Raw genomic sequence first — 9916 nt, forward strand, 5'->3', positions numbered from 1 at the left:
CTTGCTCAAAACGATGGCAAACGACATTACCTTGGTTCTGTCCAGCTACGTGGCACTTGTACATATTTAAAGCTTGCACAAGTCACACCGACCACCTTGTACTTACAAGGCATATACAGCTAAGTTGTGTGAGCCAGCCATGTGTAGCGAATCATGAGAAAGAGCCATGTTTCTTTGACTTAAGAGCATGTTAAGATTTACATGCTCGACACCTTGTATCAGTGTGTTCTAGGCCTGTTGGTAGTTTAGCTGCTACATAAACAATATTTCTCCACGTGTAAGCTCATATGCATCTTTCAAGTATATTGCCTAGTGTGTCCGAAATAAACCATCCGCGCGCTTCCTTCATTATGTCTTCATCTGTTGCTGTGCTAAATTTTTAACATGCAACTGCACAAATTTTCATCTGGTTTTCATATTTCCTCGCTGTTTGATGGCTTTATTTCTGAACAAGTTGCTTTCTTTAAACCCTGTTGCACACAGCAGTACACAGCATTTCTGTCTAAAGTGGGATTTTTTTTTTCAGATTGACAATAATACACCTTGCCTGGGCAATGTAAGGCATTCTACATAACACGGCCCTGCAATAATGTTTTATATTGCATTCCAGCATCATGCAAAAACTGTTTACTTACCAGATGAGAATATGTATAAGTGTTGGAAGTAACAACAGGAAGAAGCCAGCAGATAATGAGGCCATGGAAAGCATACAGGAACATGTTTTAAGTTTTTTATATGAAGTATAGAAATGATAAATTCAAGGGAAATGAAAGTGGATGAAAAGAAATCCACCTGTGGGTGGGGAACGGACCCATAACGTTCACATTACGCATGTGATATACTAACCACTGTGGTACTACGGCCGCGTTAGAGCGTCGACAATCTGAGGGGCCATTGTGGACGGTTGAATGCTGCCTTGGTAGCACAGTGGTTAGTGCATCGCATGCCTAATGCAAAGGCTGTAGGTTCGTTCTCCCCCCATGGCTGGTTGTGTTTTTTTGACAATTTTAATTTCCCTTTATCATTTCTACATTTGAATAGAAAATTAGAAATGAGTTTCCACGGGCCTTCCCTGGCATCTTCCAACTGTGATTAAGAAAAATTTTGACCCTCAGTATCCTTTTTTCTCGTTTGCAAGAATGGGAGCTTCATTTTAAAAATTATGAATTCACCTTGTACAGCATCTCAATGTGGTCTCAAATCTTATCACAGCATGTGTATTACTAAGTGAAGTTTTTGTTAAGATGATGATATAGCATGGGACCTAATTAGTAGCCTTTGTGTACAGATATGATTAGTCTAATAAATAGGAGGATTTTAAGAAGCACTTCTAACACCTCCTGAACTAGTTGAGAAAGTGCAGGTTAATCGTGTGGAGATTATATAGTAACCGAAGTTGAGTGATTCTGCATTACATTCACGAAATATACTTCATGATACCTTTCCATTTATTTGTTCAGTTATTAAGAATCCCTTTTGCATTGTTGGACAAAACTACAGAATGGCAACATATTTTCTAGCATTCACTGGTAGCAAACATGTCAAAACTTGTTCTAGTTTCTGGATTGCCGCTTTACCCGTAAATGATATGAAGTGCTGTGCCACACGTGTCAAACATGATTCGTTCTTTTTATGTTACGTCATAGGCAAGCAGCCTATATATATAGTTCGCTGTCACTGAAATAAAACAGTGCGGTACGTGCTCTTGGATCGTCTCCGTCACTCTGCCACCCGCTACAACAGTGGCGACGAGGGTGACCACCCCGCGGAACCCCCGCCACGAACAGTGGCGTCTCGGAAGCGCTGCGAGTCCTGCTGGGTACTGAAAGCAATCGAATCTACGGAGCATCGACGGTCATGGCCCTGGCTACGAACCTCGGTACCCCAAGTTTCGACGAAAATCAAGATAAGTGGGATATTTACTTGACTCGACTGGAGGCATTTTTTGAAGCAAATGAGATTAAGACCGATGATAAGAAAAGGGCGCTCTTAGTTTCGACACTGTCAACGAAGACGGTAGGCGTTCTTGCTGGACACTGCGCCCCTCAGAAAGTTAGAATTGAGTTACAAGGACGCACTTACCATCCTAAATAACCACTATGCGCCGAAGACTAATGAAGTTGCCGCAAGTTACAAGTTCTTTACAAGGGATCAGGCTGCAAGCGAATCTGTCCGGGACTATGTTGTTGAGCTACGCAAGCTTGCGGATAATTGTCACTTCGGCACTAGTTTGGACCCTATGTTACGGGACCGCATTGTTTGTGGCATCCGGAATCGGGCGGTGTAGCAGACGCTGCTTGAAAAAACTGAGCTCACACTTGCCCAAGCTGAAACGATTGCCATAGCGGCAGAGACAGCCGCACTCGAAGTAAGCGCTATGACTAGACCTGATAATGAGGCAGTGGTGTGCACTGTAGCGAGTAAATCGCGCCGATATCAGACCTTCACCAAATATAAGCAAAGCCATACTGAGTGCGCACGCTGCGGAAACTACGATCACGAAGCAAGCGACTGTCCGCACAAAAAGGAGCAGTGTTTTCGCTGTCGAAAGACTGGTCATTTCGAAAGAAAATGCCGCTCCCTGCCGGGGCTCCGGGATGGTCGTAGGCGCGATGGCATCGCTAACGCAGTTCATTATGAGAGCGTTGTATCCGAAACGGAGGAAGGCGATATTTCATCAGTCTTCACATTGCAGGAATCACGGGAAAAGAGATCTTTGCTCCAGGCTTTCCGCAGAGTTATCCACTGGGGTGGCGTGCCCTTGAACATGATTATTGACACGGGATCACCGTTTTCTATCATTCCGCAGGAGGTGTATCTAAAGCACCGTCTGAGTTGGCCACGCTTATCGAAATGCAAACACACGCTCAGCTGTTAGTTGGGCAAGCTACCCATTGTCGGTGAACTGCACCTTGAGGCCCATTTTGCGGGGAAGACTGTACCTGCCACACTGATAGTTACAGGCTGCTCGAGTCCCAGCCATTGCTGAAGGGACTTAATCCAAGCGTTCTCGCTTTTGCCGTCCGGGTTTCTCGCTACGGTTCAATCGACGTCAGCAGATCCTGGCAGCCTCAGGACCGAGTTTCCTGCCCTTTTTGAGCCAGGACTGGGAAACATTCAGGGGCCACCTGTGAAATTCCACATTCGAGAAGGCGCCCAACCGAAGTTCCACAGGGCGCGGTCAATTCCTTATGCTCTTCGTGAAAAAGTGGAAACTGAGCTGGACCGTTTAGTAGATCAAGGCATATTATCGCCCATAGCACATTCTGAGTGGGCGGCGCCAATCGTACCAGTACTGAAGAAAGACTGTTCCCTTTGCATTTGCGGCGATTTCAAAGCCACAATCAATGCTGCGTGCATAACTGAGCAGTACCCTTTACCAAACATTGAAGACATTTTTGCGTCGCTACGTGGGGGATCATTTTTCACAACACTGGACCTTAAGGATGCATATAACCAACTCCCATTGGATGAGGAGGCGAGGAAGCTGGCCGTGATAAACACTCACAAGGGGTTGTTCTGCTATAACCGTCTTCCGGTTGGAGTTGCCTCGGCTCCCGCTATTTTTCAGCGGCGCATGGAAACGGTCCTGGCCGGTCTTCCAGCGGTGCAGGTGTATTTGGATGATGTATTGATAGCGGAACGTCAAGACGATAATGGCTCAGTGCTTCGGGGCGTTTTGCGCAGGCTTCAAGAAAATGGTATCAAGCTGAAGGCCGAAAAATGCCATTTTCGCAAAGACTCAATCGTCTACCTGGGCCATCGCATTGACAAAGACGGCTTGCATCCGCTTGAGAAGAACCTAGCAGCAATACGCAGCTCGCCACGGCCTACGAATGTGAGCGAACTGCGCTCGTTTTTGGGTCTGTTGACTTATTATCACCGGTTCTTGCCACACATGTCAACGATGCTGGCCCCGTTGTATCTTCTGCTTGAAAAAGAGCATAAATGGCACTGGGGAACGGCGCACGAAAATTCCTATCTCACGGCTAAACAAACACTTCTGAGTTCGCCTGTTCTGACGTATTTCGATCCCAACCAACCAGTGCGCTTGGAATGCGATGCGTCGCCTTCGGGTTTAGGTGCCGTAATCTCGCACCGAATTGGAAAAGTGGGTAAGCCCATTGCCTTCCGTTCACGCACGTTAACACACGCCGAAAAGAATTATTCTCAGCTCGAGAAGGAATCGCTCGCACTGGTATTCGGAGTAACAAAGTTTCGAGACTACCTGCTGGGCCGCGAGTTTGTATTGGTCATGGACCACCAACCACTGGTGGGACTTCTACGAGAAGATCGACCTGTGCCCCCAATGGCGTCGGCACGTATTCAGAGATGGGCTCTGTTTCTAAGCCAATATAGCTACCGCATAGAGTACAAGGCCGGCAAGGAAAATGCCAACGCGGACGCACTCAGCCGCTTGCCCGTGCCGATAGCAGACGTTTGTCGATCGGGCACCTTACCAGAATATGTGTTGTCTTCAGAGAACCTTGACAGCTCGTTCGTGCCAGCGGATGCCATACGGGCGCTGACGAAAGGAGATGAAAACCTTAGCGTTGTGCAGCACTTTGTACTGAATGGATGGCCTAAACGCTTGTCACCGTGTCACAATCATCTACAACCTTATTTTTGCAGAAGACGAGCTGTCAAGCGTAGAAGGCCTGCTCTACTGGGGTCATCGCATCGTCGTACCCCGCAAAGCGCGAGTCTCCATGCTCGCTGAGCTACATCGGTCACACCAGGGTGCATCTGCGATGAAAAGACTGGCTCGGACGCTGTTCTGGTGGCTTGGGTTGGATGGTGAGATTGAAAGCCTTGCACGTTCGTGCATTTCATGTGTACAAGCTCAGCCAATGCCCCATCGACAGGTTCCTATCTGTTGGCCAGAAACGGGCACCAAATGGTCAAGGCTTCACATTGATTACGCCGGACCGATAGAGGGACGCATGCTGTTGATAGTCGTCGATTCGAATACTAAATGGATTGAGGCACTTCCCGTCAAGTCGGCGACCACAGAAGTCACAATCGCGCGGCTTCGAGAATTGTTTGCGCGTTTTGGCTTGCCGCAAACAGTTGTATCAGATAACGGGCCTCAGTTTGCAAGTCAGCAGTTTTCCCAATTCATGACTGTCAACAACATAACTCATCTACGTAGTGCGCCGTACCACCCACAATCTAATGGTGTGGCAGAGCGTGCGGTCCGCACAATAAAGGATGGACTTCTTAAGCACTCGATGGTGAACGATCTCGAAACAAAACTAGCGCGAGTGCTCCTAGGCTATCGACGTACCCCACTACCGTGCGGCTAGTCTCCTTCAGAGATGCTGCTGAACTACCAAATTCGTTCGCGCTTGGATACTTGCGTCCCGTCTCTACCTCGAAGTTACTCGCAGCCTCCCAGATTCCAGTCCGGTGACCAGGTGTGGGTGCGCAACTTTGGCCAAGGAAAGCGTTGGCGTCCAGGCATCGTCAAGAGCACAGAGGGTTCACGCCTTGTAACGGTCGACACTCCAGATGGCCTAGCCAGACGTCACTTCGACCAAATTTTCCGTCGCGTGCCTATGTCACCCGTGACCCCAAAAGCGGAGGCTCCCGACTCGCTTCAACCCAGCCCGGACAACAAGGATCGGCCCACGTCCACGCCAGAGTGCCGGTGCAGCCTGGCCACTCCAGAAGCAACTGACGCTGCGTCTGTTCCTTCGATAACACCTCCAACGTCCCTCACAGCCGAACAGTCTCTCTGTCCCCCAAGTCCGCCGGTCTTACGGAGGTCTACCCGACAACGAAGACCCGTGCAAAGACTGCAGTTTTAAAAGAAAGGGAGAAGTGATATGAAGTGCTGTGCCACGCGTGTCAAACATGATTCGTTCTTTTTATGTTACGTTATAGGCAAGCAGCCTATATATATAGTTCGCTGTCACTGAAATGAAACAGTGGTACGTGCTCTTGGATCGTCTCCGTCACTCTGCCACCCGCTACAACAGTAAACTCCCAAGTTAATTCCGGAAAAATGTACCAAATTTTCCAAATTTTTTATGTACTCATTTTTCGGTGTCATTCTCATTCTAAAATATATTACTTCATTGGTCTCTGGTTAGAAATAACACAAAAATAAAAGCTGCTCTTGAGGGCAGCTTTCCCTCAATGCCGACTGTAACTCGCCTTTGACAGTCAGAGCAGCATAATATCGGGCAGAAAGAGTGCGACTCGTCATTGGCGATATTGGTACTACCTCCAGTCACTAGTACAGTTCAGGATCAAGGGTTAAAGGTTGCGACTTCGTTGTGGCCCAGTTTTAATTCTGCAGCTGTTACCTTGGGGGGGGGGGGTGTAGCGTGTGTATGTACGTGTGCACGCCTTAAAATAACTTCATGCTAGAGGAAAGCAACTGTAGTACAGAGAGGCATCAGTCATCTTTATATATTTGCTTTGTTAAGATGCGCTAAATTTATTATTGGCAGTATAGACTTGGCACTCTTTGGCCAAAGATGCCCTTGTGCTACTAAAACCTATCAATTAATTAGCTTCTTCCAGTAGCAGGTGCTTATTCTTTTTTTCAGGATCGGTGTGCCAGTTTTAATTTGTTTTTCTTGAACTGTGCAATTCCCATTCACAGGACGGCATGTCATCTGAGGTGTTCCTTTTTCAATCAAGAATGTTGAGGTTGTCTTTGTGAAACTCGATTTCTTGCCTCAAACGAGCTTGTACAAACTGACCAAGCTGATAATTCTACCTGCTTATATGTGAAGTATGTTGCGGTTATGAACCCTCATAATTAGTGACACGTAGTACAAAATTTTATGTGTTAAAACGATTTCATGAAATCTTTCATGTTTTTTGCGTTCGTGTTCACTTCTCTGCTCTTTTGTCCTGTCTGCACGCCTCACCTCTTCTTTTTGCATATTAAATATCGTCATAACTTAACCATGCTTTTTTCACCACAATGCAGGGAGAAAAAGTTCCAGTAACACCAAGCATTCAGTATGGTGGCCCAGACGTGTATGCAAGCAACCTCCTTCATGTTGACCAAGAACTACTCTTCAGTGTCTCGCAGACTTCTATGCGAAGCCCTCAACGTTCTCGTCTCAGTGGAATGGCTGCTCATCTATCAGCGTGTCCATCACCAAGACTGCCAGTTGTAAAGCTTCTGAACCCGTTTAAGAAAGCTTAGTGCTTTTTTTATTTAGTTTTGACGGTTGGCCGTAGAATCTTACCATTTTTAATTTTTCTAACATTTTTACCTGGCACAATGCGGTGCAATAACTTTAAATCAGTGTAATGTGTTTAGGTGATGCTCACTCTAATGCCTGTCTGATTTTGTTAGTGTTTAAAAAATTTGAATGTCTGGTGAGGTAACAGCATTTGAATTTGTTATCGTGGCTCGTTTCAATGAGCTCCAAGGAAATAAGACGCAAAACTTATCACACGCCAGTTGCAGCAGTTTTGTTTTGATGACAATATACACGTTTCAAAAGATGGAAAGTGGGGAAGAAAGCCTCAAGAACATAATCATCCTAGGATTGTCATGTCCTTACAGCTCTGCAATGACTAATGCGTCATACATCTTGGGAGCACATTGGTCGCAATACCTACAGGTATATTTGATAAGAGAATACCTTGCACCCAGATTTGCCACACAGTCGATGGCTGATGGCTTTTTTTTTGTCATCTTTATGTTACTACTATGTATTCATTATTCATTCAGATGTAAATGACACTACAGGCACTGAAGTATCAAATGGCACTTGCATTTCAGGGGACAAAGTGCACAGCATGCCTGTCACAAAATGTGTTCTAGGGGCTACCTTGCCTCTATAGGTAAATGGACACCAGGTGCTCTGTGTACAGTGCAATCGGTGTACTTGTCTGGAGTGCTTGAAAGATGTGCTACGGGCTGTACTGACACTGTCTGAAGATAATGCATGGTTCTAGAAAGCCTGCAGCTGAGCATCTGCCACCGTACTGAAGGAACTGTCCTAATTTATTTTGGTGATGTGATTGAAATTTAGGAGCTTGAACCAGGTGTTCGGTAGACAGTACCTGTGCAGCCAAAACATGGTGTTTGAGCCCTATAGACAACTGCGTTCACAACTGCCCACAAGTGTTCTGTCACAACAGAAAGTTGAGAACAAGCAGCATATTTACCGGTGTTCAAAACATTAGTACAAGTCATTCTTTCACCAAGGCTGGTAATCATGCATAGGTAATGAGAACGGGATTTGTGACACACAAGGGGTCATGTATCAAATTTAATTAGGTCAGTAATCTATGAGATGGAATTATAAAAAGTATACCTTTTGTTCCTCAGTGGTCTCTTGGAGAGATGACCATTTCCGGCAGTATAGTTTTGACTTTTATGTCTAGATTTGGTGTGCATATTGCAACTATAACTAACAGTCAGTGCTCTGTCCTGCTCAGTTTTTATGCTGTCTTTGTGATATTTGCAATATTTTGCAGTTCAGCTGAGCAAAGCATATATCTTTACTATTACTAGTTTTCATGTTCAACTTTTGTAGTGTTCACCAGTTATTACTAGCCATATTTTGTTCACATATGCTCTTGGATTGTTGTGCGAAGTGACACGAACACAGACTACAAGCAGACAGGATGAGCGCTAACTCTCAAGTAAATTTTTATTGAAACGAAGTATATATATAGGTGATTGAAAAAAAACCACAGCATAAGAACATGACAAGGTATGAAGACATCAGTGAAACATATCAGGAAGTAGGGAAGTCAAAAAAGGACAACAAAAACCACTACTTCAGATTAAGACACGTGTTGTGAAGATGCTGATATTCGCATTCTAACAGAGACAAAGATGCCTGGCTAACGCAAGTCTCTCCTAATCTTTTAATGTGGAACGCCTCGTTTATTTCCCGCGTGGTTTGGCATTTGTGTCTTCAAACAAAGGTTTACAACCGCAATTGAAACAATGTGACGCTATATGTGAATCATTAGTTGTAAAAAGAATGTTTGTGTTCTTTTAGTCTAATATTAATGCACCTGCCGCTCTCTCCAATGTAAGTCTTCCCGCATTTGAGAGGAATCTGATAAACTATACCAGTGTTACAAGGCACAAAAAGGGACACATGTCTAACACCGCAGTCATCTTTTCTTTTTTGCCACCCTGTTCAAGTTTCCTATTTATCATAGGGCACATGATAGACAACTTGCGGGGCCGAGAAAACCTTATCCACGTCATATCTATTGGCCAGGTTACGTAAATCATGGAATAATCTATGTACATAGGGCACCACAGCAAACCTTATTTTGTTTTTCTTGTTTCTTAGTGGGGCTCTTTACCCACCTTAACAGCTTTTCGCAGGGTTAGTGATAATAAATGCACAGAATAACTAGCCTTCTCGAGCCTATGTATTTGTTGTGAAAAACTTTGTTTCATATTGTGTGGACATGACTTAGTAATGGCAAACTTAAGAGCTGAGTGAGCTAGATGATAAATACGAAACTTGAACAGGGTGGCAAAAAAGAAAAGATAATTGCGGCATTAGACGTGTCCTTTTTTGTGCCTTGTAACCCTGGTATAGTTTATCAGATTCCTCTCAAGTGCGGGAAGACTTACATTGGATGGAGCGGCAGGTGCATTAATATTCGACCAGAAGAACCCAAACATTTATTTACCAGCCTTAATGCTTCACATCTAGCGTCACATCGTTTCAATTGCGGTTGTAAACCTTTGTTTGAAGACACAAAAATTCTTTCAAGACACAAATGTCAAACCACACAGGAAATAATCGAGGCATTCCACATTAAAATATTAGGAGAGACTTGCGTTAGCCAGGCATCTTCGTCTCTGTTAGAATGCGAATTTCAGTATCTTCACAACACGTGTGTTAATCTGAAGCAGTGTCTTTTTGTTGTTTACTTTTTTGACTGCCCTACGTCCTGATATGTTTAA

General features: G+C 44.9%; 1 long non-coding RNA gene across 3 annotated transcripts in view; it reads left to right on the forward strand.

Moving 5' to 3' along the window:
- The window catches only part of LOC142560967 (uncharacterized), a 31797-nt gene extending 23165 nt beyond the window's left edge, over nucleotides 1-8632 (forward strand). For all 3 annotated transcript variants that reach the window (XR_012823501.1, XR_012823502.1, XR_012823503.1), the window contains exon 3: nucleotides 6947-8632. This is a non-coding gene — a long non-coding RNA (uncharacterized LOC142560967). The remainder of the gene's footprint in view (nucleotides 1-6946) is intronic.
- Nucleotides 8633-9916: the final 1284 nt, after the last annotated feature.

Source organism: Dermacentor variabilis, chromosome 10, assembly GCF_050947875.1.
Source record: "Dermacentor variabilis isolate Ectoservices chromosome 10, ASM5094787v1, whole genome shotgun sequence".
Taxonomy (NCBI): Eukaryota; Metazoa; Arthropoda; class Arachnida; order Ixodida; family Ixodidae; genus Dermacentor; species Dermacentor variabilis.